Genomic DNA, 14,100 nt, shown 5'->3' on the forward strand with positions numbered 1-14,100 from the left:
CCGCCCTTCTCCAGAGGGGAAGCCACGAAACCTTCCATTAGGAGCTGACCCCCACGTTGCACTGGTCTGGCCCCAGCCTGGGTATCACATGGCTCTGCCTGAGACAGACTGCTCATTAAAGCCTGCTGCCCATAGCTGGATTAGGGCTTTTCATGGTTTATCCTCTACTCTGACAACTGACAATGGGCGAGGATAGCTGCTTCAAATGGAGTGTGCATATGAATCATGGAATTATAATTGCTCTTTCATGATGAGAATATTGGAAAATCTATCCACATGCACAATGCAAAGAATTAATTGGGGTCTGTTTTCAAGGGCACATTGCTACACTATATGAGCCCAAGAAAACAGGAAGGGTAGTAATGAGGCGTTTTTATTACAGCGCAGCATCTTTTTCCCTGCAACTGTGCACGGACTGCTGTTTGCACACATTCAGATACCTTCTGCCTGTAACCTTTAACCACCATGATACTTTTACTCCAAGTTTATCTGCACCCGATACACAATGAAGTGCCCTGTTTACTCGTGTTGTGATGTTTTCTCAGTGCAACCCTATTAACAGTGGTGGCTCGTTCCCCCACAACCCAGCGGTAGCTTCATGAGGATGTGCGGGTTACTGAGTAGGACTCCAAGATGACACCACCTCTTGAGCTGTGTGGGAAGAAGAAGGCTGGTGACAGTGAGGCGACAGAGCTTCAAGTCTGCAGCACTGAGATCCAGTCATGCTGTTTGTGTTTACACCACAGCACTCACTGTTTTCATTATTTATGTATCATTTAATATCAGCCATGAATAACAGTTATTTCCTCTGTGGTGGACGGCAGGTTATGGCTGGATCTCAGGTCATACAAATCTCAAAAAACAGAGCGGGCGGGGGTGGGGGGGGGGGGGGGTACGCACAGTATTTCTGCCCAGTTCTCTGGTGTTCATTCAAATCCGATTGAAGACTTTGATATAAAATTTTAACCGTAAATTTGTCACTTAATTTCCTTGAATTGTGCAGTAAGAAAAAAATTGTTACCTAATAAAAAGTGTGAACAACGCCATCATCATTTACATATATATTGAAGCATTTTCACACTCATCTGTAATAAACACAACGTGATAGGAGCAGGTATATTTAAAACGTGTTAATGAACTGTTAATTTACTAACGTCCTTCCCATTTCAAAGCATTCCCCGTTGAATAACCACCTGTTATTTTTGAAAAAAAAAAGTTTTAAGTAGTTTGTGGCTTCTGAGTAGAAATAGTAGTAAAGGCTTGTGGATTTTAATTTTTGAGAAGCTTTTCAGTGTTTGTATTGTGCAGAGTATAACTTTTCTAACTCATAAATAATGTTTTCTGCAGTTTTTAATGTTACAAAAAAATTGTGTTCATGTTTAGCGGGATATTGCTCCTCTTAATTGTAATGACCACAAACAGGACGAGATGTATAGGTAATTAATTTAGTTTTGTTAGCAATGCAGGAACTCTTTTGGAGAGATGTCAAAAACGGAAAGAGGCCAGAGAAAAGAACCGAAACTCTGTTAGCAACACAATTAAACTCTGGTAATGAGGTCAGACATCAGATCCAGTGCAGGGGATATCATTATACAGTCTGAACGGATGGGCCGCTCCAGCTGCCCTGCTCTTGCTGTGGGATTAGACTCACTGTCCTGAGGCAGCACTTTCACTCGGCTGATCCCTGCCTGCCACTGGGGCACCAGCCACCCCCTGGGCTCCTGGGGGCTTGAGCCCCCAGTTCTGGTGCCTGTGGCACCAACAGGGCTGAGGAGAAGTGAACTGTGCTGCCACGTGGGATGACAGGACTAGCCACCCCATTAGGAAGCACAGAGACAGGCAGGCACCAGCACACAATCCAGCCTGTGTTGCCAACTACAAATTACTGGGTTCCTCTATTTCTGTCAGCTCATTTGTAAAAACCAACTAACAATGACAAGGTGATAAAAGGACATTGTATCAGTGATTAGAGTGCTGTGTTTGAACCTACTGATGGTTAAGATATGGCTCACAATTACAACACAACTTCATGAAATCTTTCTGGGAAATGAATCCTTTAGTTGAGTTAAAATCATGGTTGATACTTGCAAACAAGATTGAAATAATGGAACATACAGATTGGTAGCAGTCCAATATTTTTTTCCTCATTTGTCAAAAGCCTCATTTGCAAAGTCTGTAGCAGGAGTCTGCTTAATTTTTCTTTTCTTATTTGGCCTGCTTGTGTGTTTTGTGCTGTTCTCTTTTTGTCTCCAATGATTACTTTGAGGATATCGTTATGACATTCAGCAGCAACAACAATTCTTCTGTTCTAATTCATATCAATTAGTAGGGGACGGTAATTCAAACTGACGGCACAGTGTATCTTGAAAGGCTTGCAAGGATGATGTGGCGGCAGCATCACTGTGCAGCCAAAAGCCACCCTCTTTTCCCCTTTCTTCCCCCTTTCTGTCTTTCAGTCCACAACAAGGGCTCCAAGCAAAGAGGACAATACGGGTCGGAGCCAGTACTTTGATAATTAGTTATTGATTGAGAACAATGACATGGCGTACACTGTCGTATTAGCTAGACGCCAGTAGGTCGCGACACCAAGAGCAGCCATCAAGAAACGAGGGCCAAAACATGCCCGACTCCCTTAATAAGATATTCCCTCATGTTTTTCTCTTTCATTCCTCTCCTCTTTTTCCTTCCTCAGGCATGTTAGTGTTCAGGCTGCATGGGGTCAAAAGTATTAATGCTGGTGCACAAATGAGCGTCTGATGAAGGAGAATTTAATTAGAGAATGCCCACTCAAGCTTCTCATACTACATTGCTTTGTTTTTTTCCCTCATTTCTCTGTTTTTGGTTTTGTTTTATATGCGTCCAAAGAGATTTAAAATGATCATAGTGAATTTTCTGGCAGTAATATTTCATAATATACAGTAATGGTGAGTAAAAATTGTCAATTGGTGTTTGCGTATTAAAGATTCATGAGGAATTACGTTGCATTGCTAGGATTTAAATATACATAAACAAACAATATCTGATTATATATCTGATATTCGGGACCTGACGGATATATCAGCAGAATGATATATCGGCTGATTACGGGCCAATGACCTGTATGTATCTCGTGTCAGCGTATAGAATTTCTGATATGCGCGGATATTTAAAACTTTTTTTACATCACATAAAACGCATAAGATTCTGCAATGGACTGGCGACCTGTCCAGGGTGAACCCCGCCTCTCTTCCAATGTCAGCTGGGATAGGCTCCAGCTAACCCCCGACCCTTAATGGATAAGCGGTATAGAAAATGATGGAAGTGCATAAATGAATACCTGGTGATGTTAAAATGGTGTAACATAGTGTATCCAGCAGAGAGCGCTCCGGCGCCTCCGCCTTATTTATTTTACTATTTTATTTGAGTCTTTATTTATATGGTCATGCATGACAATTTTAAATATTTTTTTGAAAAGTGACTTATTCTTATTAAAGAATATGGCGTCCTACCTGTACACAGTCATATCGGTACAAAAGTGGTGCAAATGAACATAGGAATTGTCTATCTTCAGTCCAGCACAAAAATTTCCTATCGATTTCCCATATCGGTAATTTGAGATCTTTCTGTTGCTGTTTCATCGTCATCGTTATCGGGCTCAAATATTTAATATCGGTCGGGTCCTACTGGTGTTATGACGTGTCAGACCTGTGCATCATCCTTCTGTATTAATGAGTATATTTCACCACACTTCGATAGTTTTGCTGTGGCAGATGCGTGTCAGAGATGGTGTCATTTTAGTTTTAACAAAGACTCGCTCACATATACTAGATTATCCTCAAATAATTAGTGGATCCTCCTGCTAAAAAGGGAGGATATATGACAGGTTTGGCATCAGTTAGAAAGCAGCTTCCTAACTGACTTCACCTGATCTGTGGCCTGTAAAGATGCACCTGGCATTAAACAGACAGGGCAGGAGCGTCAACGGAACAATGGAGGACTGTCAGGCCCGACAGCAGGGCACGGCTTCACCATCACTGCTCTGACAGCGAGGGCCTCAGAGGGTAAACTGCTTTGCTGGAACTAATTAAACAGATGAAGTTGTGACATGAATATGCAGATGTTGTTTACATTTTACCATATGGTATTATTTCAGGTAATAACGCACAGGAGAGCCTTCCTACTCATTAATATGAAGGGATGGAATGAAAACACTGTCTATCAAGAGACACTCGGAGCGTGTTCGAGAAATGTGATCAGACTGACACGCTGGTGTTGAAATCTATTTCAAGCCGCTCAATTAACATACATGATGATAAGCCATACAGTTTGATTCAAGATGTTCTAATACTTGATAGAGGATTGACTATTATTGAAAATTGAATTTAGCTGTTTTCTGCAAATCTATATAAACGTGTCACATGTCTTCTAATTTTAGGTGTAAAATTAATTATCGCAAGGTTAGAACTTATTTTTAAGCATATTTTAACCTCCTCCCGTTGGCGCTATAGAGTCCTGTCATACCCCTACGCTAATTCAAACCCACATTTAACTCAACCCCAGTATATTTTTTTCCTCCTTTCTTTTTTCCTAAAGTGTTAAAAGTAGTAGAACCGTGTGAGTTCTTCTTTCACTCCAGTTTTGTGTGCAGCTTTACTATTCCCCCAGAGCGGGTGCTGAGAGGTTAAGAGGGAAAGGGCCGATGGAGTCGCGTTTAGTAAGAAGTGTGGGATCACGGGGGCCAGCTGGTGGGGTGATGGGAAGCGTAATTGTGCCCGCTGTGTGGATAGGGTGGAGGGGTGGGGGGGTGAAAGGATGGGGTGAGAAGCCCTGGAAAAAAGGGAGGGGCGGGGACACCTCAATTACCTGTGCTCCCTCTGACCCCTCTCTCCCTCTGTCTCTCCACGGGCAGACCCACTGTCTGAGGGGCGGGGCGCGTTTCCACAGGCAGATGCACATCCCCCTCCTTTGTTCAAGATAGCGTTCTCTCACTCTCTCTCTTCTTTTTAGTCGAAGAAACTTAATTGCAACAATCTCTTTTCTAATGCATGTCTCCTTCATTTGTAACTGTCAAAAATTTGAATTTCCTCTTTTTTTTAAAAAAAAGAAAGAAAAATCAAATAAAAGCATTTTCTGCGGCGTATTGTTGTTTGATCATGGAACTCAGCAATATCAGATTGAAGATTTACAACAAAATAAAACAGCAAATTTACCTGAAGTGAGCAGTTCTCTCACAAATATTCAGCAGGTTACATGCAGCTGTCATAGTTTATTTTAGAGCTCCTGCTTGGGCTAATACAGTAAGTGACAGAGACTGGTGTAAAATCAATACTTCACAGGAGTCTGATGTCTTAATAAACTCTCTGTTGTTCAGACAGGAAAGCTAGACATGTACGAGAAGGACTACAGCGCCGACCATTGTGAAGCTGTCAAGCCTAGCCCTCAAAAGCAGATGAAGCTGTCAGATTATTAATATATTTATACTGACAGGCCCCAAGTCCACCCCTGAAACCCTCCCCTTTTCAATGTCTCTCAAAAAATATGCTCGGCTTCAAAGACAGAGGCCACGAGGTTGGATGCAAAGGTCAAAGGACAAATACATTTTGAAAGCAAATTCTCTTCCCTTTGCAACCTGTTTTTATTGCTGTCGCTCCCCTTCTCTGTGGCGACCATTCAGCTGAAACTTAGGCTGAATTGGCAGCAGCTTTCAAAGCGCCTGGCAGCCTGGTGATCCTCAGGAGCTCTCAGCTGACATCTCTCCGGGCTCGTCTATGCTCAGGGGTCAGCTCGAGCCCTGACTCCCAGGACCCACTCACTCAGGCGCTACCATGAGTCAGTCCCAGAGACTGAAATTAAAATGTGAAAAGCTGCGCGACTGAAGGCATTCCTCGCCCCCCATGGCATTTTCCTTTTCTCTGTGACAGTTCTTCTGAGACTTGCTTTTTTCTTTCATGTTTCTCTTTTTCCCCTTTAGATTATTTAACAACATGTGAACAGAGCTGTCAAGAAGAGACATGCTTGATCGACAGAGCAAGGGAGTGTCTTAGTCAACACGGGGTTAAATTCGATTTTCTGCATGTTCAGTGCGCTACTCTCAAGCCAGTTATTGCTTTGGCTTGATGTTTTTTGATGGATCAATTATCCATTATAACATGTTGCGAAAGCCAAACATAACGGCAACTATGACACCTGTCACAATCTTCTATTAGGGTAAGGAAATTGAAATAATTTAATGACAGCTAATTTAGTCTTTGTTTGGAATCTCATTATGGCTTCAGTAATTGCGTTCTGTGTAAAAAAAAAAAAAAAAAAAAAAGTGAAATAAGACTGCGCACTCAAAGTAAAGTAGTCCAACTGGAGCTATTAATTTGATATCTCCCAATGAAAACAGAAGTGAATAGACTACTGGTTTATCAGATTCAGATAAACAAGTTTTGAAAAGACAATGAGATCTTTTTTTTTTCTTATTTTAAAGTCCAGTTAAGTTAGAGATAACATTGAAGAAAATACAGAAAAATACAATAATAAAAACAAAATGATAATAAACACAAGGAGTGCTGTTTGAGAATTTAGCAGGGGGAAAAAAAAAGTTCTATCTCTGAATATATGTTGGAATATGCCTGGATAACAGTGTTTTTATTTTTTTATTATTATTTATGTCCATGTAGAAAAATATTTCCCCCAGCAGTCTGCAATCTTAATGAGCATTTGTAATTATTACCGTATCATAATGTAGCATCGCAGGAGCTAATAAGCTAAAGATATTACCCTCGATCAGGACAAAAGCGTGAATAGATCTGATATGCTTGTCAATAACATGTATGTGAGAAAGCTGCGTGGGAGCGTCTTATCGGTACATATGTGCATATACTTGAATTTGCAAGTAAAGAGCCTTATTGGGATTATCCAGGGTACATTCTAGTTGCTATCATAAAGAGAAAGACGGGAGTAGATGTGTCTTCTTTTCTCAGGGATTCGGTAAGCTCTCTGTCAATGGTTTTGGAGTTGAATTGCCTTGGATAGCTCCCCTCATTCCATAGAATGATCTCAGACCTAATTTACTGGGCAGCTCAGGATCCAAAGCATACAAGACTCTCCTCTGCATAGAATGTGTGAAATAGATAGAGCAGCCATCCCTCAGATGTGCTGAAGTAATCTTCAGCCAGAGCTGGTCCAGCAGGCCTCACCCCTAAAGGGATTGATGCAGTGTCAAAACCTTTGGCTCAGGGGTCATCCTCTCTTCTTGCCTCCCCAATCTGACAAAAGCTGAATTTCTTTCCCCTCACTATTCGTTTCTCTTTTTTCTTCTATTGAATTCATCAGCGAGGGAGGCATGAGATGTGAGATGTGAATGAAACATTTTCATTAGAAGGGAGGAGAATCCCCGGTCAGAGACAAGGCCAGAGCTTGATCTGAGCCAATGACATCCCCACCATTTTTTTTTGTCCTCCTTACTTCTCCCAGCTGTCACTCTCTGTGGAATGTGGCAAGCTGATTGAAATCAGCACTGTGTCAGGGCCGTCATATCTCAGAAAGACATAAAACATGCAGAAACATCAATAAGCAACAGGCCGCTGACAGCTTTCAGGCAGCGATGGCGGCGAGGAGAGATGAGGGGAAGGTTAGGACTCTGGGGGGATGCTGTGCAGTTGAAGTGTCTTCTTCAGGCTTCACTGAGACCCAGGCAAGACAAGATAAAGTCTATCAGGTTATCGCCTAGTTCAAGTTGCTTCTCGGACAGCAAGGCCACTGGGACGCTCGATGTCAGAAGATCTGTGCGTGTTTGTGTGCGCGCGCGCGTGTGTGTGTGTGTGTACAGGAGGAGTGTGAGTGTGTGTCTGTGGCTACGTGCCACTACAGGTGCGCAGCATGCAGGGAAAGAGCAAAAACGTGTCATGCATACCCAGTTTGACAATTATTACACCTAATTTATGTGCAGGGGAAATCATTTTTACAGTGCATGAACATTGTGTCAAAACAAGATTTATGATGATTTTACACTGATTTTTCATTGCGTCAATAATCATCTTATATCTTTAAGCTAAGCTCCATATTGTAATACGGCATTCACGCCTGCATAAAACAATCAATCAACTATTTATACCCACTTGTGGTGGCTAAGTGAAGCTGTGGGATTTCAGTGTGTTTTTAATTCACTAATGGGAGGTAAAGGTGATAGTCTGTTAGATCTCACCCTGACACCTCCTCACTACTGCTAATTAGGCAAGTTTTTAGCCTAAGAAAACTGCTGAATCTCTGCTTTCTCACATCTGTCAGTGGTCATCACTGTGCCCTAAACTACCTGTTAAGAATTATTATACCGGATAAATAGTTTGCTTCAGATTTTGTGGTGAATTCACCATTAATTAAAAGACGATGACGGGAGTTTCAGTGGAAGTTTCTCCAAAGTTGAAGCCTATTATTTTTGTGTGTTGATGGGTTAACTGTGTGGACAGGAGCCCCATCTGCATATCAAATGTGACTCCCCTTATTTTATGTTTCTCTCTACTCACAGCGCCTCCCAGCACTCCTCCATGTTCTCCTCCATCTGCCTTCTGTCCATTGATCAGCCTTCCAGGGCATCAGTCTGTTTAACATCTGCTACAAGTTCCAGCAGCTCAGGTAACTATGTAGCTGCTCTCCACCGCCTATTGATCTTCATGTCCACCTGCAGGAACATCTGTTTCGGCATGTCGTTTGTCAGCGCAAACCAGCTACATTGTTTGGCTTCACGTCTCGTCCACTTTCAGTCACTCTCACAAAGAGATCCTCCTCCCAAATGTTGCTGTTTACATCGTACTAATTGTGAATAGTAAATTTATCATTCATAGTTACTCCTTCTGGGCAGACAGTTTGGAGAAGAAAAAAATATATTTATTGCTACATTTTTTAAAATTATATATCTGTGTTTTTTTCCCCCCAGATGCTAAATCTACAGAGCCTTTCATAATTAGAAATTAAGTAGTTAATTTGTTATTCATATAATATTCCCTGTTTATGTTCAAATTTTAAATACTCCGAAATTGTTGCATTTACATGGCAATGAAAATTAGTAAAAATGTAAATGATATCATCAAACAAGTAACAAAATCCTTTATTTCATTGCTAAAAATATTCCTTTTACCTCTAATATGAAACAAAAGGTGCTGTAAATCACATTATAAAAATGGAAGTGGTTTACATGTAATTATTTGAAAACACTATACACCCAATTTATTGTTTTTAATGTTATTCTGAGCAGAGAGAAGGAGAGGGAGAGTCGCAGGACGAGTCGAGGTTGCGCCGTCTCCTTCACAGGCTTCCAGAGCTCGGAGGAAATGCTGTTGCAGTTTAATTTGCTCTTTTGTAATGATGGGGCGTAGGTTAGTTAATTTCAATTTTTGATTTCAAAAGCTATCAAATACACCTCAGATGAGAAATCAATTTTCCCAGCTGCCCCGGCTTTGTGGTGAAAAGAACTCCTGCCATTGGAGAACAGCCTGTCACATGACCAAGTCAGGGATTAGTTCAGCAGGCCCATGTTGCCACCACCTCAATTACAGGCTGCCTCTTGTCATTTACCTTTATAACATCTCATTCTCCAACACAACTCATATTTAATTCATGAATGCCTCCACGAGAGTAATTGTAATATAGATTGTTATATTTAGACCAAATGTAGACCACAACTATTTACTTTCCACGCCAGCAGCAATGATTGTATCATTTCCTATAATTTGGGATAAACAGTCAATGTCTCATTCAGGCCAGGAAAAAAAAAAAAAAAAAACTTGTAAAGAGAATGTAATTTAAAAAAACCCTTTTTAGCCATGATGGCATTTTTTTTTAAATAAAATGACATACTGCCCACTGAAATGTTTATTTTATGGGTCTTAGTCTACAAAATTACAGCAGTGCCTTTATTTGGATTGTCATGTGATTAGCCGTCAGTTTCACTGATGTTTCACCTTCATCAGATGAGTTGAGTTTGCATATAAACGGCTTGCAAGTCTCGCTGATGTGCAATGTTTAGGCAAGAGGTGAGCAATAAACTGTAGATGTAAAACAGTATCACAATGGGTTTTTTTGCAGTGCTGATATAAATGGCAACTTGATAAATTAAACACAATCTTCACAAGTCTCACCAGTGTTCAGACTTAAGAGACGTGCAAACACAAACACTGATCCACAAAAACAGTATCACTTAATCCTGACCATCATCAAATACTAAACCACTGAAACTAGAAAAATAAAGAATTACATTTAAAATGCAAACACCAAAACTCACAGGAATCATGATCAAACCCCAGAATAAATAAATACCCCAAACAATACTTTTCTCCTTTAAAAGTGCAAATAATTTTTAAACATTGTAAATTTGCCTATATTGAGGATCTCTGTGCAGAAGGAGCACAACCAAAAGAATGTTTTATTCATCAAATAACAGAATATTCTTTTGAATCATGTAACTAATTGCCATATATATATATATATATATATGTATATATATATATGTATGTGTATATATATATATATATATATATATATATATATATGTATATATATATAATATTGCTCTTTAATCAAAGAATCTGTCTTTTCATTTGAGAATTGCTTGGTGGAGCACAAAGTAGAGAGGAGGCAATTTGTCGACATTTCATGAGATTATATCCATTTGACAGTTGCGTTATTCTATGTGGTTTCCATGACAACAGTTTGGGTGAGGCCTCCAATAAAGCCAACCTCAGCTGTCATCTCTTCACCTAAAAGCTTTGTAATTGCTCTCATTTGCATACTACAATTAAGTGTGTTAGCTCACAGCAAGAACAATCAACCTCCACTAAAGACTGGCGATAGTATAATTATTATATCAGTGGATTTGTACAAAACATTACCGACGAGTCTTTGTTTGACGCCCACATTTGTATCGTCAGGCTAGATTTCATAAATATACATATTTCACACACACTGTCAGATAATGTATAGGCACTGGTTTAAATGTTGTGACTGCAGTTTCTTTTTTCCTTTTTTCCCCTTCAGTTTTATTTTAGAGTTCAGCGAGAGATATTTTGTGATAGGAGGCTCTCTTTGACTCCGTGATGCACTTGACCAGCTAGAAACTGAATGATTCGCAGGAGTGAGAGACAGTTTGAACTGCTGATTGATTGGAAAGGTTATGTGCACTGGGCTTTAAGCATTGTTTCTCTTTCTCTCAGATGCGCAGGGGCTGTAATGAAGAGCTCTTGAACTCCCAGGCAGAGAAGCTGGGACAGGAGTTCAGGAGAACGCTTCTCTGGATCTACTGGACACACACACACACACACACACACACACACACACATATATATATATATACTAAGACACACACACACACAACAGTGTGAAGGTAATACAGGCATTGTTTCTCAAGTCACAAGCTTTCTATTTGCTCCCGGTGTTGATAACAGGAAAATATCCAAATCTATCTCCTCTGATCCTTTGTCACCTCTTCATATTTATTTTTTGACAGCTGCTCTGACATGAAATTAGAGGTTAGAAACTTTATTTGAGAAATGTCTTCACGGAGGCATGACCGGAGTTATAAAAGAAGACATATTTCCAGTTTTCCCCAGGTTTATTATCAAGCCTGTGATCCTGCAGCATATCTTTGGGCAGGTACATTTTATTTAGAGTTTTTGCCTTCCGGCCCTGAAATGTAATGGAGGACCAAATGGCAAGTGCAACATTCCTAGCTCTTTGCAGCCCGCCCCCCTGCCAACACAAGCTGGTCAAGCAGAAATGAGACCTGCATCAATTTTAATTTGTATTTATCCTGCTGATGACCTGCTTCTTTCACTCTGCCATTGGAGGCACAAATTACACCCATCATAACTCTGATTCTAACGGCCCACAGTGTGCTATCAGAAAATTAACATGGTTATATACCACCGGCGGGTTCAAGGTGTCACAACACAATTATACAATCATGCAACCTGACGAGCTGTGACTGGTCGCCGCCGGTGTATGACAACTGAGCTGGAGGGCTACACTGTCTGTCACATCCAGGCGGCGACGATAAGTTCACTAAAGAGTAGACTGCTTCTCTTTATCTAAATCAGTTAAATATCACACGGCTGGTGCAGTTAAGGGTAGGGGTTTTTTTGGGGGGGGAAGGGGGGTGAGTATAAAGACCTCTGACTGAACTTATCTTTAAGTTGTCAAGGTTTTTATTTGCTACAGCACTTTGAGCCGGCAGAATTTGTTAAAAAAATAAAAACTGAGATCAAAGTGATATATATAACATAGGATGAAGTCATCCTTTCTGCTGGTGCAACAGCTCACCATGACTTTCACTCAACCATAATCCTTGGATCTCATAAAACTTAGTCCAAAAAAGAAAAATGGATTAAAAAAAAGAGAGAGAGAGAGGGACACTCCCCTGCATGGATCCCCCTAGTGTGCTCTCAGTGTCAAGCCATTAGTCTGTGTGAAATGAGGTGCCACTCATGAGTTCTAATGCTGCACATCTATAGATGCGCTGGTAAAATATGGCTGCTCAATGCTACAGTTGGTGCTGGGGGGAAATAATTCTCTTCTGATAGTCCAGCGATATTCAAAGTCACAAAGATATGAAGAGGGTTGTTGGATACAGTTTGAAATAACCCACTTCAGGATATATAGCAGTGAGATTAAGGGGGGGGGGGTGTCTTCATGGATGCAGTGCATGTGAGAATCCTAATGAATAGAATTTAACATATTTTTGCATATAAGGCTGAGATAATGTAAGAATAAGCAAGACCATATTTCTCTTTGAGCCAACAGGAGCTTCAGATCGAAGGGAAAGCATCTTTCTTGTAAAGTTTTTTTTTTCCCAATGCATCCCATTTGAAAGCATAAACAACAATAGAAGTTAGTTGGTGCGTTAAAAAGAAAGCACGTCTGCTCCATCGTAATATTTACCCAGAGGTACTGTAGAAGTAACAATGATGAGGAAATAAAGCTAATAAGTGTCACTTTGATGTGACAACAAATTATACATGGTTCTATCAGATCTCATTTCCATTCCACAACACAGAGACAGAGAATACCCTGAAGCATGCCTGTTAATGGGAGCCTCTATCAGCCATTGTGGAAAACCTTCCTCATTACTCACTCCAGCACAACTGTGCCCGGGGTGGTCGATTCCCCCAACGGACGCTGGTTCACAGACCAGAGAGGCACTGTGAGGCATATGACTTGTTTTCTTTTTGTTTTTTTTTTAATTCACAGGGCACAAATGCCGTTATGCTGCAAGTGTGTGAAATTGTTTTATTAAATTCACTTTTAGAGAAAATTCTTTGAAGTAAAGAAGAAGACACTCTGACACAGAAAACAGCTCGAAATTAAATTAAGGTATTTAAAAAAAAAGTTTTATATTGTGTCTTAAGCTCCAGTAAAAAGATCCATGCATGCAGCTGTCAGCTCTCATTGTCATTATATGTCTGATTCTATACCACCTGATTGTTATTCAGAGAGAATTTTCCATCCGGGAGGGTGCCAAATACACACATAACCTTCAATCCCTTCCAACGTGCGCAATGAATATTTTAAAGCCTTAATGTGAATTGACCAGCCTGAATTTTCAGCTCCTCAGTCTTACGTTGCTCACATTATCTTACAGACCAGTTTCCCACTAATGTGGTTGTAACCGAGCTGCTTGCACTCGGGTTATTCCACTTCACAATTTGAAATCACTGTTGCTCTCTGGTTTTACTCCCTCTACCCCTGTTCTAGCTTCCCTGACAAAGTCAATAGGGGGCATCCCTCATCTGTCGAAAACAAACATCAGAGTGCTTCTCGTGCTCTGTTCTGTCTTTTTGTGTAATCTTACCGCCTGTCACGCAAACTGTAGGTTTCTCGGTTTGTCATTTAGTGTAAGATTATGACATTATTGGCTGTGTTACCTGGCAACCTCTGAGCATCATAAAAAGCAAGTAAAAGGAGTCAAAACGTACGAGCGGGGAAAGTGCTAAAGAAGTCGATGACCCTCTGGTGACTCTCTCACCCAGAGGGGTGGCAGCAGCGCTTGCTGTGTGTGTGTTACGGTGCAATCTGTGGAGCAGATGGCTGCAGTCCTGGGTGGAGAGCAGCAGGTCTCAGCCTGCATGTCTCCAGGATGATGTGAGC

General features: G+C 40.8%; 1 long non-coding RNA gene across 2 annotated transcripts in view; it reads left to right on the forward strand.

Moving 5' to 3' along the window:
- Nucleotides 1-12,063, forward strand: part of LOC147258855 (uncharacterized) — a 67,329-nt gene extending 55,266 nt beyond the window's left edge. For both annotated transcript variants that reach the window (XR_015116812.1, XR_015116813.1), the window contains exons 4-5: nt 8,492-8,598; nt 11,172-12,063. This is a non-coding gene — a long non-coding RNA (uncharacterized LOC147258855). The remainder of the gene's footprint in view (nt 1-8,491; nt 8,599-11,171) is intronic.
- Nucleotides 12,064-14,100: the final 2,037 nt, after the last annotated feature.

Source organism: Aulostomus chinensis, chromosome 7, assembly GCF_037954235.1.
Source record: "Aulostomus chinensis isolate RoL2024-O1b breed Wild chromosome 7, RoL_Achi_v1.0, whole genome shotgun sequence".
Taxonomy (NCBI): domain Eukaryota; kingdom Metazoa; phylum Chordata; class Actinopteri; order Syngnathiformes; family Aulostomidae; genus Aulostomus; species Aulostomus chinensis.